Raw genomic sequence first — 14,241 nt, 5'->3', positions numbered from 1 at the left:
CAGGTGGTTCTTACCGCCGTGGGCTAGGCCCAAGGGATTGCCAAACCTTCGCGCGGCCGTCTGTCGTTGAGCTTTTTCATCGGCGAGCCTGCTCTCGACCCCCGCGCAATTTTTTCTCTCTCGAAATAACCGCTAGGAACGACGAACGACGACCGAGGAATTTAACGAGGATGAACGTCCTGTTTAAGGGTCAACTTCGCGGCTACTACTCTTCAACTGGAATCGCGAGGAATCTTAGCAAGAGGGTACATTGGTCGCGAAAAGAGAAGGATCGCGACCGGTGGTTTTTCGACGGTCGAAGGACACCTCGGTGCAGCAGGTGTCCGTTTCTCGACGATCGCTCCTCTCCACCCGATTTACCACGCTACCTGCCTCTTACTTTCGACCAGCTGCTCCTTCCATCTTGCGGAATTCTCTATTTTCCTAGAAATAAATATTCCCATCGTTCTGATAGTCGAAGGATGCGTTGGACGAAAGGTGCGCGGACATATGGCTCGCGTGAAAATCGACGTTTCCCACACCCGCGCGCGTTCACGTTCACAAACCGTAAGAGGAGCGCTGAACGCGATCGAAGGGAAGATGCGAAGGATGAGAAGGGGTACGAAATGAAATCGAAGACGGGTCTCGAGGACGAGAGAGGCCGCAAAGAAGCGGGTCTCGATTCGGATGAAAGGCGGAGAACTCAACCAAGGGGAAACGTTCGTTGTTCGACGGCGATCGGTTTTCGGCTCGGTTTGAAAAATCGGGCGAGCGGTAAATGGTAGACGATCAGGTCGAAGTTTGCACGCGAGACGCGTCAAAAATGCGCTTAATTAAACGGTAACGATTGCAGTTCGCGAGCCGTAAACGAACCTTCGTAGGAACGGTCAGCGAAATAAGCCCGGCGGAATCGTCGAAATAATTGCGGCCGCGATAATTGCGCCTCGATTCGAACGATTGCGGGTGGCTCGCGTCAGCCCCGCGGCTTCTCCAACTTTTCACCCATTGATTAAAAGCGCGCGATTAAACCCTGTGTCATTCTCAACACGTTGTAAACGTCTCGAGTGCCCTCGTCTGCGCGATTCGATTCGATCGATGGCGTTGCTTCTTTCCATTCGCGCTCGTAAAACCGACGCTCGATCGTACTAAATCTAGTAGATCGAAACGACGGAATCGTGAGTCTTCGTGTACGCGAGATCCGTCCGGCCTGGAGTTTCAAGCAGGGTTAACGGAGAGTTAGCCCAGAGAGAGAAAAAGAGAGAGAGAGAGGAAAAGGCAAGTAACAACGACGAAGTATGGTGGCAAAGAGGGCAGCCGGGCCTTGCACAGCATCCCGTGGCCGCCACGTCCAGTCACGCGAACCATTAAAGATTCAAAGCCCGGAGGCCGAGCAGATGGTCCCCGAACCGAGAAACGAGAATCGTGAAGAGATCTCTGCCAAGAAGCAACAGCCCGGACTCGGACTCGGACCCGAAAGCGGCAGCCCAGGAATTACTAGGAAGCGGCAACACCGCCGGGCCGCGGTTACGTCCTACGGTCGTGCCGGTGACCGAGAGCTCCGACCCCTTCTCCACCTCTCGTGCCCTCCGCGCCAAACGCTTCCCTCGAACACCGCCAGCTTCTTTTCTACGCTTACGTTCGACGACGAGAACCTCTCTCTCCCCCCTCTCGTTCACCCTCTGTTAAGTCCTCTGCATCTTCTTTTTCTTCCTCCACCTCCTCCCTCTTCTCTCCTTTTTTGCCTTTCAGAACCATTCTCCCTCCCTGCCGCGTCTTACCTGACGCTCTCCCGGCACTGCGCTCGCCCGCCTCCTCTACCTTCCACCAACCTTCCAAACCGCCCGACAACGTCGCCTCCGTGATCTCGCAACACCGTCGGGGCCTCTACCTTTGCCAGAGTTGGCAACGTCGCTACATCGGGCCCCGATACCGTGCCTTAGGCTCAGCAATGCCTCTCCGCTCTCTGCTCGACTTTCTTACCGTTACCATTCTAGCACGTGCATTATCGGCGCCAGCCTTTGTTCCACGATTAAATTCGATCGACTCGACTAGCTACGACGAGCACGTTGTCCGAATTCACGATGACGCGCGGGTCGTTTCGTTCGACAGACGAGCAACGCTAGACACTGACGACACGTGGTATATGTATACGTCGAATTGGTTCCAGAGGTCTCCTTGACGTCTCGATAAGGAGTATCTCGCGACGTGTTGATCGATGACGCTCGAACGTAATTCTAGAAACGGACTGTTCTTGTTTATCCGTTCCATAAATCGTGGCTCTCGACAAACTCTCGCGGGACGTTCCCGTTCCCGGAACTCCTTCCTCCTTCGAACAGCTTAGCCCTTTACATCGCTCTACCGCTTCTGTATTATTCTTCGCTTCAAATGACGCTTCGAGTGCCCATTGAACTCTTTCAAGGTCTAATTGGAGCCTAGATTACAGGCTCTATTAGTCCCACGGTTCAAAAGAGTAACCAAGGCAAAGTCGAAAACCTGTCGCAAATCTCATAGAGGATAAGCCTCCATTAGCAGGGACTCGATATTTCCTAAGCCGGTACCATTCCTTTGTCTCGTCTCTGCAATAGGATAGAGCTCGGTCCAGGCGCTAAACTGGCCAGCTTGGTCGTACCTGACTTCTCCCTCGGTTCGCGCATCGCAACGGCATGGAAGCTACTTACGTGCAGCTCCGAAGGTAAGTATCTTTGGAGAAATACCATGAGGTATATAGAACGCGTCCACCCACGCCCGTGAATACGACTGTCGCGTAGTCGCTTTCCCTGAACACTACCGTCCCCGCCTTTCGCCGACCTTGGAATTCCTGATTCTCGAGCGTCGCCCGTCCACTGCCGACACGGGTAGCCGCTTTCTGCTCGAACAAATACGAGGTTGCAGCGTCGCCGGAGTTTACACGATGCAATGGACACGCGAGGTTGTGCGTACAAGACGCGTATACCGCTAGGCCGATACCGATATCGGGTGGACCCGTTTCACGGCCGTGAATGTATGTACGCGGACATATGTAAGTATTGTGGAAGGAACGGTCGGTGTCCCGGTTCGGGCGTTAACGTGGAAAAAGAAAAACGACGACGTGGTCGAAGGCACTGGAAGAGGTCATGCACGACGGGTGGCGCGAGAGAGGAGAGGCTGAGTAAAACCGCATGGCCCCGAGAATGGCAGCGTGTAACAAGAGGCTCTTTCATTTCGTGGCCGCAGATATGGCGGCCGGATCGGCGACAAAAACTTTTTTTTTCTCTCGTCGAGTTGGAAGAGGCTGAGAGAGCGCTTATCGCACGTACGACGTCAAGAGCATTCCTGGATACTGTCTTGGCGAACGAGCGCCACATACTGTGTACTGTTCGACGTGGCGTTAAACGACGAGCCAAGACGAGGGCGGAAAAAATGGGGCGCGCGGCGAACGTGTCAGAAATGAGATGCAGTGGGGGGCGGCGAATCGTCCACACGCGCGCCGACCATAGTCAAAACCGTCGTTTACGAAATGAGAAAGAAATGTAAACTATGGCCGGAGAACCGGAGGGAAGGTGGAACGGGGGGACGCGAGGCCGATAAGAAAGAACACGTGCCACCTCGTTAAAACTCGTCTAGAGACCGGATATCGCAGTGGCCAAGGCGTTCTGTTACTCGGTAGAAATAACAGTGGCTGCTGTTTTGGAACGAAAACCGCGCAAATCACGGACCCTGGTTACAGCCTATATTTGTAGACGAACCGCGGCGGACCCCTAGGGCGACCGGAGGGCCACGGAGGGCCGCGGAGCGAAAGCGACCGGCCAACCGAACCAACAGACGGCAGGAACGCCGAACGGACCAGAACGAGAGAAGAGGACGGAAAGGTCTTGGGTTCAACGTTTCCTAAGAGAAGATCGAAGCTAAATTTAACCCTGTTCGCGTCACGGTACGCCAGATACCAGAACAGCTTCCACACAGAACACCGTCAAAATTCTCTTTGATTGGCGTTGTTCGATCGATGCTCTTTCTACATAGACTCGGTGGCCGTAGGCGCAACAAAAACGAGACACGGTAGTATACGTAACTGGCTCGAGATGCGTCTTACCGCGGCGAGCCCACGACGCGACACGACGGGGGAAAGAAGGTCACGTTTCCGCGAAAAGACGACCTACTCTACTATCGCCCCCAAATAAAATGATCTCGATAATGTTCCTGGAGAGAGAGAGAGAGAGAGAGAGAGAGAGAGAGAGAGAGAGAGAGAGATCTTGGGAAAAACAATCAACAGGATGCGCGATCTAAACGAAAGGAAATATAGATGGAGATACTTCGATAAGAAAGTCAGGACAATTAAATGGTGTTGAGCGATCCACTTGAAAGAAAAAATCTCTGCTCTAGTGTTCTTAGGCAGGAGTCAAAGTCTGGGCGTGTTGAGCCAGAGCGATAACAGCGGCTTTTATTCGACCTGCGATAAGGTGTCGCACCATGCTAGGTTTCTTACGCCTGGTAGTGTTGCTTACCACATTTCCCGCCTCGTTTATCTTTCCATGATTGCTTTTTTCTATGACACCGTCGCCTCTCGATCGCCCCTCGGTCTCATCGAAACTTCCGTCGAACCTGAAACGCGAAGTCGTGACGCGCGGGACGGAATTCGCAGCTCGTCCTTCCGTAAAACAACGTACTTTTGTACACACATCCATGGTATGTGCGCGTACATCGAGGGACTTGACGTCGTCTTCCAACTCCCAACAACGAAGGAGCGTGGGATACATTGGAGAGCGTATCACGTGTCCTCTGTGCGCGTTACTACGCGCAACACGCACCGCGTACGAGCCGTGTGTATGCGTAATGTACGTAGCGCGCGTATCTCTGCACTGCTGCGTGCCTACGTGCCTGTGTGGCTGCGTGCTTAGAGAGCCCACTGCTCCGAAGGTTTCCTTTGTGTCCCCTTCACAGCATTTTTTCCTCGGTGGAGAGTGGTCGAACGTGACCGAGCGATCTAAACGGTCTCGACGTCAGGACCGGTGGTTGTTGTTGGCACGCCGCTGTTTTGACGGACTGCCGGAAAAGTAACGAGCATCAGCAGGGTTTACGAGCGTAACGAACTCGCGTTTCCCCTCCGACGAACGGGAGAAACAACGAACAGGCTAGGACAATCGGGGCTGGGAAAAATCCAGATCGTTTCCGCGTACGGATACTTACAAGGTCGAAACCTTTCGATTCACGTCGCTCGATTGTTTTATCGTCGTTGCTACTGTTATTATTATTATTATTATCATTGGAAAACAGGAAGGTATCGCAATTAACGATAGATAGCGTACAAGGCGAGTAGCTTCGGCGCAGCGTATAGGCGAAACAGTGATCAGAGCTATTCTGTTTCTCTCGTTGCTCGTTAGCCGTGAAAAAGCCATCGGAGCCAGCTAATCGTGACACCAGATTCGCATTAACCAAACGCCACGCGATCGAACGAAGAAACTCGTGCTACGGCTCGAACGACTCGCAACGAGGCTCTCGATAACGAAACGAAATGCTGACTCTATTCTAGAGCATATTACCTAACTTAACTGTTTTGTTCGAAGCCAAGCGTACCACAGCGAACTTTGTACAACAAACTCCAAACAACAAAGTGCATTTTTAAAACGAACCGTGGCCGATGTGTCGCTCGTAAATCTGTTTAGAGACACGGTGTGATCGAGTGGTGGAAAGAGGAAAAAGGAAAAAACATAGTTTCGGGAGGAAAAAGAAGTAGTTCACGAGTTCGGTAGCCTGTCTCCACGCGATGACACGAGAATACATGGCACCTCGCGCGACGATTTATCATCGAGGAACGCGGAGATGCTCGCCTGCCTACATAGTCTCCGATTTTTCGTCTTTCTCTTCCTCGCGGAGCCACGTTATCGCTGAAACATCTCTGACCGCACGCGAGCCACGTCCAACGATCGATTTCCCGATTGGAAAACACGACGCACCGCGTTCAACTATTCCTTATCGCGACTGTTCCTCCGCTCCCGAAACTGTACCGGTACTCTGCGAAACTGTGCGAGAAGTTCGCAGTTCGCCGGCGGCACCTGTTGCACGGATTTCCGGCACGTTTTCCGCGTGCGTTTGTGCGCGCGCCCTCGTGCACAAATGCAAGAGAGAAAAACAGTGGCGAGGAGGAACGACGAGGAGAGCGGATAGCGGATGCGTCGCGCGATTAATCAGCTATTTTTTACTACGTTACGTCACACTTTTTGACGCGTGTTCTGCTATGAATCAACTGCCAGCGATTCGAGCTAACGCGATTTCTAACGTTATTCGGTCGTGCCTCGTGGCATAAGATCGAAATTCAGTAGATATTAAGATAGGCTCTCGATTGAGTGGCGAAATAAGAACCGAAGGAGAGACAAAGGGGGGAGGGGGGGTGGGGAATTCGCGATATTGGGACGACGTAAGCAAGTACGCGCGAAATCGATGGCACTCAAGATCGACCGTTATCCGGGATTTCCTTGACGTGGAGGAAACGCGGCGAGGAGCGAGTGGAACGATCGCAGGCTGTTGCATGCGCGTATACGTGCGACGAGGTGCGTGGAGAACCGAGGGTCTCGCATCTGCGAACCAGTCACACCGGTCCCACTTCTCTCTCATTGGCGTAGCAGCCGAGTTTTCCGAACTAAATTGCCTGCTAGCGAGTAGCGCTGAACGCGATTCGCAAACGGAGCGATTTAAAGGGCTTCGGGCGAGAGGCACACCGATCCACCGATCGAGGTCATAGTATCGTATCATTAGTCCGAGAAAGCCCCTTTTTTGTTTGCCCGTTTACGTGGAATCGAACGGGATTAAGCCAACTGTTGGTTAACTGTCGGAGTAATGCAACGTCTGCGAGTAATTAATCGTCGAGGTTGGAGGTAAATTTAATCGTACGAGGTAATTGCCAGATTATACGAGATCACTATGCTTAACTTTGTCGCCCGGGACGATCGTCCTCCTCTATTTACAATGCTTAAGGAAACGTTTGATAAACGACGAAGATTCCACACGACGATATTAAAGGAAACGATACCTTCAAACTTATAAGCGATCGATCTTGATTCTGCCTGCATAGATCTTTCCATCCAGCATGGCAAGAAATCTCGAATCACGCTTAAATCCAGCGACCTTCGAAATCGTCGCGTCGTTCACCTCGAGTTCCCTCGTTGCATGGTAGCATGGTAGGAATCGTACGATCACCGAGCACAATGCGTCACGAGTTGCCCTGAATTTTCCGAGTGAATCGCTTCTCACGTCGAACGGAAAAGAACGCAGGTTCGGTCGACTAAGAAGGCAGAGGAAAAGCGTGGAGAAGCAGTGTATTCGTGCTCCAAATACAAGCACTCTCGTTCCATCACGCTTTTAAACGAACGAGGATGGATTTCTCGCTGACGTATTTTTTTGACGGACCACTTTTTTGCATGCAGGAAAATGCGCGCTATATAGTGCAAGTCCGTGACCCGTTGCTGCTTCTTCTTCCTCTTTGGACGACAACTTTGGAAACCATTTTTCCCCGGCTTCTCCGAGGTTGCAGTTTTTGTCCGCGTCTCCGTTGTTCGTTTCTCTGGCTCCGGTTCTCCACCAGACCAGTTCCCCGATGTTTTTGCGAGCGTACAGGGCAGAGCCTGGCTCGAGACGGAAAATTCCTGATGAAAACTGAAAATTCTTGGCTTTGCGCCATTGGATTCCAGTCGAGCCGGTTGCCGCTCCTACCCGCCGTTATCTACTGTCTCACTCCCTCTCCTTTCCTCTCCGTTTATCCGCCCCCTTCCTGTCTCTAGCCTTTCTCTTTCTCTCCGTTTTGTTCCTAACCTATGCCTCTTTCTCTTCGCTTCTGTTTCTCCTCTACGCTCTTTTTGCTGTTTCCCTCCTGTACCTCCGTTCCTCCGGAGACCTTCCAGCCGACGAAATATACCTTTAGCACTCTCGACTACTCTCGAGTCCCGCACTAACAGTGCCTCTCGTTGTAGGTGGTACGCGTGACTCAATTCCGTCCGATCTTTTCGTTTTGGCTTTTAAACGGGCTAATCGATGCGCGTTACTTTCGCTGAATTCCTCATTCCATCTTTTCCTGTTCCGTAATTTCCTATTCGATCGCCAGCACTTGGGCGAGGATCGCGAATGGTGATGAAGAACTTTGGGGTCTACCGGAAAAACAGTGAGATCGATGTCCGTCGAGGTTGGACGAGAACGCAAATATCTCGTCGACGAATATCGGTCTTCCTCGACGAACGAAAGTTTTTCGATCCAACGGTAGTGAGAACACCGGTATTTGCTTGCCAGCACACCGGGAGCTCTAATAGCGGTTAAACGGCCGGTTCTTAGCTCCCCAATTGCAGCCTTATGGAATACTATCGAACAGAGTCCTCGTGAAAAGTCTACCTCGACTAATTGTTCCCCGCGCACCACCATCGACACTCGGCTATTACGAGCGTTGACCCGCTCGATCGATAGGGTCGCGGCCAATAACGCTAAGCTTCCCGATCATCGAGCCACCCCGTGATCTCTGCCAATGCGGTTTGAGAAGAATTCTAGAGGCTGCGTGCGAGGAACTTCTCTTTTCAACCGCGATTCTATTCCAGGAATCGAACGAACAACACGAGCCACTGTGTTCGAGCACGATCGCTCGCCGCCAAGTGGGCCTGCGTCGGTTTTCGGCTTCCAAGAAGGAAACGAAAGTGCATATAGTGGATCGCGAGCTTGCTCGATACGTAAGAGAGATCGTGTTCGACGCGCCTGGTTCGTTCACGCTTGTTCTTTCACCGTGAGCTCCTTATTTATGGGCATTGCATTCGCATAGTTACGCAATCCGGGTGTTTATGGTCGAGTAACGGCACAACTTACTAGGCCAGTCACTACTCGGCTCCGTTGTAAACCCGTCTAACACCACCACAACTCCGTCTCCTAAGCTCAGGCACTGGTCCTGAACTTTTCCTAGTCGTGCGTCTGGCGGGTAGCCTCGCGCGATATCATCGGTCGAGGCAGCTCGTTTTTATAAAGCAACGTACCGCGGACGGTGGTTTCGCGTAAATTTCAACGGGAGCTCACGTTACTCCATCGTGGGGCGCTAGGAAACTTTCCGACGAGCTTTTCTCATCGGGGTGTTGTTGCGCGCGAACTCTGGGAAAAAATGAGCTGCAATGTTGCTTCGCGTCCAAGGCGAGCGAAGGATCGTTATGCTCGAGCACATCCACCCGCCAAAGAAGTTTATCCCGGCTTTTCCTTGCGAGCGGGAGGAAAAAACGATCGCGAGCGCGGATTAAAAGAGTGGCGTGGGCGTGGAAGGGTGGAGCGCGCGGGGACGTGGATACGACGAGAAAAAGAGAGGAAAAAGAAGACGTGGACGCGAGGAGCCAGCGCAGCCAGCGTAGGAAGACGACGAGGCAACCGTCCCGAACCGGGCGGGCAATATCGACGCGGCGAACCGTTCGAAGCGGCACACCGCGACATACGAACGAGCCGAGTAAGCTCGATAAAACTAGTTCTGTCGAATAGCTCGAGGATATAGCTGCCGTTCGGACCCTTTGTTCTCGTTTATCGAGCTATTCGCGGCCGGTCTCGCGGTCGCGACTTTCCGTTGCGCTCCAATCCGCCCGATCGCGTCATTCTCGACTTCCTCCGGTTGAGTCATTAAGACTTCTTCTTCTTCTTCTTTTACTTCTTCTTCTTCTACTTCTACTTCTACTACTTTCACTTCTTCCTCCGCTTCTTCACCTTTGTTCCGTCAACTTTTCCGATAGACGAGAAGAATACGAACAAGAGACGGTTCACGCCTTTGCGCGTCCCTATGCCGGAGGGTGTGAGTTCGAGTGTGAGGCAGAGGGAGGTTGATAGTGGCGGGTGAAGCACGAGAAAAGTTCCGAGTGCGTGTCGTTCTCTCAATAAGGCGGAGGACATGGCGCTTCCCTACGTCTTCCGTAAACTCGACGAGGAAAAGGGAGAGAGGAAGCGGAGAATCGGGCGGAGCCTCCGCGAATGCTCGTGTCTCCAAGGCCTCCAGAGGCGACGAGCGAGAGCAAGAACGTAGGAAAGTGTTTATCCTTGAGATTGGACGTTCCGGGAGCTATCCTCGTAATCCCCTGGTGGCAATCTCGTAATCCTGCCGTATAACTTCGCCCCCGCTACTCTCGATCTCACCGTCCACCGATTCGCCAAGACGCACCTTGACTATGAGGCCAGGGATATCTTATCCTATTTTATCCGAGATTCGGGGCCATTGTGCCCGACTCGATATTTTTCACTCGTTTTTCGCCCGTCAGCTCCGACGTCCTTCCTGTCTTTCCTCGAATGTTCCCCTTCGAGCACGTTTTCCATTTCTCTCTCTCTCTCTTTCTCTGTTGCTCTCTCGTTCTCCATATGGTGTAGAAACGAGGTAGAAACTATAATTCGCGGAGGACAGAGAGGCGGAAACGGAAATTGAGGAGTCAGCCGTGGATATCGGAGGAAAACGCGTTAATCGTCCCGAGATGAAGCTTCCGCGTGCTTCTGTGAAGAGGAGGGTCACTCGAGCGAACGACTTCATCGCCGGCTAACTAGATACTCCGGTGTCTTCCTCTCCTAAAACTGTGGCGGCCACTCCGACTTAACGAAAGGTAAACTTCTCTAGCAAGAACAAACTTATCCGGGCCGGTTTTTGTCCCATTCCAACATGATCTTCTACCCCGTTGAACCGGTCTTCCGTGCTGCTTAAGAAACACGGTTTCACCCTAATCGACTCGTTCCGGGCGACTCATCCACCCGTCACGATCGACTACGGCCGACATTTACTTGACGTTGCTCGTCCCGATTCCAACGTCTTACCACAGCGGAACGGTATTCCGTCTTCGTCTGTCGTGTTCGGTCATACGATCGACGTTAGACGAACAAATGGAACACGTACTAGCCTTCCTCGGTCTCTCGACGTATTCGACGCGAATCAATAAGGCGAACCACCGATATTATATGCATAAAATTACGAGTTATTATCCGGTTCCAACGAAGGGACAGGATTCCACTTTCGCATCAACGAATAATCTCCGTCTGGCTGCAACTGTGTGGGTTAACACACGAACGATGAAGCAATACTTTCCACGAAAACAATCATCCGATGTTTTTCGAATAATCGATAACCAGACCCGGCGTGTACGAAGATAATGGTAATGTTAGTAATACGCAGCTTCCAAAATTAATAATCAGATTGAAGATCCGAAATTCAATGTTCCATCGAGTGTATTAATACGATATTCTCCTCCGTTAATGCAGAAACTAATCGTTACTGTTAAAATCGGTAATCTTTTTAAAACGTCGTCCAACGAAACACGCGACATAATATCGTTATCGCGCACGTAGTCCGCGGTCGGAAGTATGGGTTTTCCAACGAGCTTTAAACCCACTTCCGGTTCGGCGTACGTGCACACGCGGATTGACGTCCAAACATCACACAGCGGAGATTTAGCGCGACGCGGGATCGAGGGAGGGCATAATTCGATATCTCGGCAGAGACGTTTATGTCAACTAACTGACAATGGACTCTTCGTTAGATTACCAGCTCCGGTAAACGTACTTGTCGGCAGATTATACCGGGGATTAAGCTAAACTTTGTTATTTCGCCTTGCATCCTAGTCTCCCCTTTCGTGTTCTCCCTCTACGAGCGATGCTCTTAATTTAACGATTCCTCCTCCGCGACTTTGTTCAAAGAAACCGAACCCTCGTTACGAAAACAGTCGGACGCAAACAATTATGGAAATTACCGATCGTTTCCATAAAGGGTGGCTTGCCCGTTCAAAGAGAGACGTCGATCCTTTTAGCCGAGATCGTCGAGGACACGCGTTACCGGATAATCGGAGGGAACCACGCCGCCTCGCAAAAATCCCTGGGAGACGTTTAGCCGGGCGTTTAAAGGGCGACCTCGTTTCCCACGTCTCAATTCAGTCTTTCAGTCCGACTCGAAAAAGAGTTCGCAGCCGTTACAAAGATAGCGGTAACTGGATTTAAACGATCGGTGGCCGATCGATAAGGTACGCGCTCCAAATCTCTCAGGCAACCGGTCGCTTCGAGTCGACGTTAGCCGACGTCCTTTGAGAGCGTTCCCGGAAACTTTTTTCCCTGGCAGGGAAAGAAAAAGAAAGGTTAATTCTAATCGTGGCAACGTAAACGAACTGGCGAATAAAGGCAAAAAGAACCGAGCTACTTTCCGACCCCGCCATTCTCGACCCACCTATCCTCTGTCATCGTTCTCGCTGCCTCGACATTTATTTTCCCGCACCGTCTTCTGCGGGTCTTCCGTGTTTACCGTACGGCCTCTCCCTGGGCTTTTTTCTAAGCTCCGTATATCGTATATCCGTTTCCACGAGCTCGCGCGCTGTCGTCAGACCGGCGTAAACTGTTCGTCGAACTTTCAACTAAGCCTCGAAACGAGACGTATCTTCCGCGATCACCTAACTCTCCGCGCTGCTAACGATGTCCAGAGGCTAAACCACCGAAAAACGGCGAGCACTGCCGTGGTCTCGACGAGAAACACCGCGGAAGTTGCACGAAATTAGAGGTGAAGCGCCCGGGAGAAGTGGGAAGGCCTGTCCGATGTGGAACGGGAAAAGGGTGGAGCGTAAAAAGGAAGCCAGCGGTGGGTCCGGTGGAAAAAGTTTGAAAAAAGCGAGCAGCACGGGAGAGAGAGGTCGGAGTAAAAGCTTGTTTCTGGCGGCATTCGCGGGTGCTGCTCGTGGCATTAATATGCATTTCGTATCGTTACGGACGAGCTTGTGGAACCGTTTCCCGCGTCCCTTCAGCTCGCGTGTATCGCATCGCGGATCAGCGGGAAGCTGTTTTTAGTTAACGAATCGCGGCCTTCGCTCGCGAGAGGAACGCATGACAGACGTTCGAGTGGTACATGGCTGATATCGTGGTAGAGATGGTAAACGAGCGAAATAGAATAGATAAAAGAGAGTTCGCCCGATGGTGGTCGGCTCGTTTTGGGCGTCACAGACCGTGCACAGACGATCCTGTAGGGGAGCAGGAGGCATGAGGCAGGAAGTAGGGGCAAATGGCAACCAGAAAAGCAATTCAATCTGGAATCGGCAAGATAGAGGCTAACCGTTGCGGCTGCGCGTCCGTTCCATTACCGGTTTACGGGAAGAGAAAAAGGAACAGGAAGGTCGACGGTGGCAGCGGAGGCAGCGGCGACAGTGGTAGCCGGAGAGTGGTTGCAATGCCACGGTTTGCCACGACGCACGGCTATTGTCACGGATAATTGCACGGCTAGTTAGCCGGCTACGCGAAGCCACCTCGTAAAGCCCCCACCGTCTGCGAGACCGAGGGACGCTATCTCGTTTCCCTCTGTTAAGAAATTTTCTTGCAACGTTTACGCGCGGTTTATCTATTCGCGTTCTCCGTTGGAAATTCGCAGGGAACGGCTTGCTTCCGCGTGTTGCCCGAGCGAAGACGGGAGAAGGGACAGAAATCGTTTGTCCCTCGTGCGCGATACCAGATAAGCCACCAACACCGATTCTATTTGTTGCCGCTTGATTCTAAGACGAAACAAAGACGCGCGTTCGCCCATTAGTCGGTGCCTCTTGTGGAAAACGAAAACGACGCACGCGGATTGCAGAAACGAGGAATCGGTGAATGGCGTACAGAGGGCACCTGCGAGCGCCGCTGCATAGGTAATATCGTCTAACGGGGCAATGCGGGATAATAGAGGAATTAAAGTTACACCACGACGCGATCTCCTTCGAGCGTAGCCAAGGCTGATGGTTTCGCCTTACGCGGTTTCCGAGAACTATGCGCCGCAACGCGGATGGAATTTCCTCGGTGTATCGCGATCGTTGTCGACGACGACGATACAGCGGAGAACCTCTCCTCTGGAAATCCCGAGGTTCTGTCATGAGCATCAGCTTTTCTCGTCGAGGACAGCGCGCGTACGCGTCGCGGATCACGGATGAGCTGCAAGGCAAAGGGAAAGAGAGAGAGAGAGAGAGAGAGAGAGAGAAAGAGAGAGAGAGAAAGAGAGAGAGAGAAAGAGAGAGAGAGAGAGAGAAAGAGAGAGAGAGAGAGAGAGAGAGAGAGAGAGAGAGTCAAGAAAGACGGATGGAAGAGAAGGGAGAGGAAAGCTTGTTCCTTCGGGCTGGAATGGGAAATGGAGGTTTTGGCTGATAGGAAAACGGGCGCACAAGACGCGAGCGCTCGGTTACGCGTTTCCGATCCTTAATGGGTTTATACAGGCAGTAGCATTCTAAGTTCTCCGTCTACGTAATTCGAGTCGGTTTAACAAGTTTTCGGAGACATCCGCACTAGTTGAAAGTACGATCGATCCCTGGC

At 52.1% G+C, this 14,241-nt stretch overlaps 1 protein-coding gene and 1 long non-coding RNA gene across 2 annotated transcripts in view; one reads left to right on the top strand and one right to left on the bottom strand.

The window, feature by feature from the left end:
• Window positions 1-14,241, top strand: part of LOC138181554 (uncharacterized) — a 74,644-nt gene that overhangs the window by 14,042 nt on the left and 46,361 nt on the right. The gene's annotated exons all lie outside the window — the stretch shown is intronic.
• Window positions 1-14,241, bottom strand: part of ed (hemicentin protein echinoid) — a 34,386-nt gene that overhangs the window by 12,157 nt on the left and 7,988 nt on the right. The gene's annotated exons all lie outside the window — the stretch shown is intronic.

This window comes from Bombus flavifrons, chromosome 7 (assembly GCF_040668555.2).
Source record: "Bombus flavifrons isolate JBK064 chromosome 7, iyBomFlav1_principal, whole genome shotgun sequence".
NCBI lineage: Eukaryota > Metazoa > Arthropoda > Insecta > Hymenoptera > Apidae > Bombus > Bombus flavifrons.
This window is presented reverse-complemented; position numbering and strand designations above follow the sequence as displayed.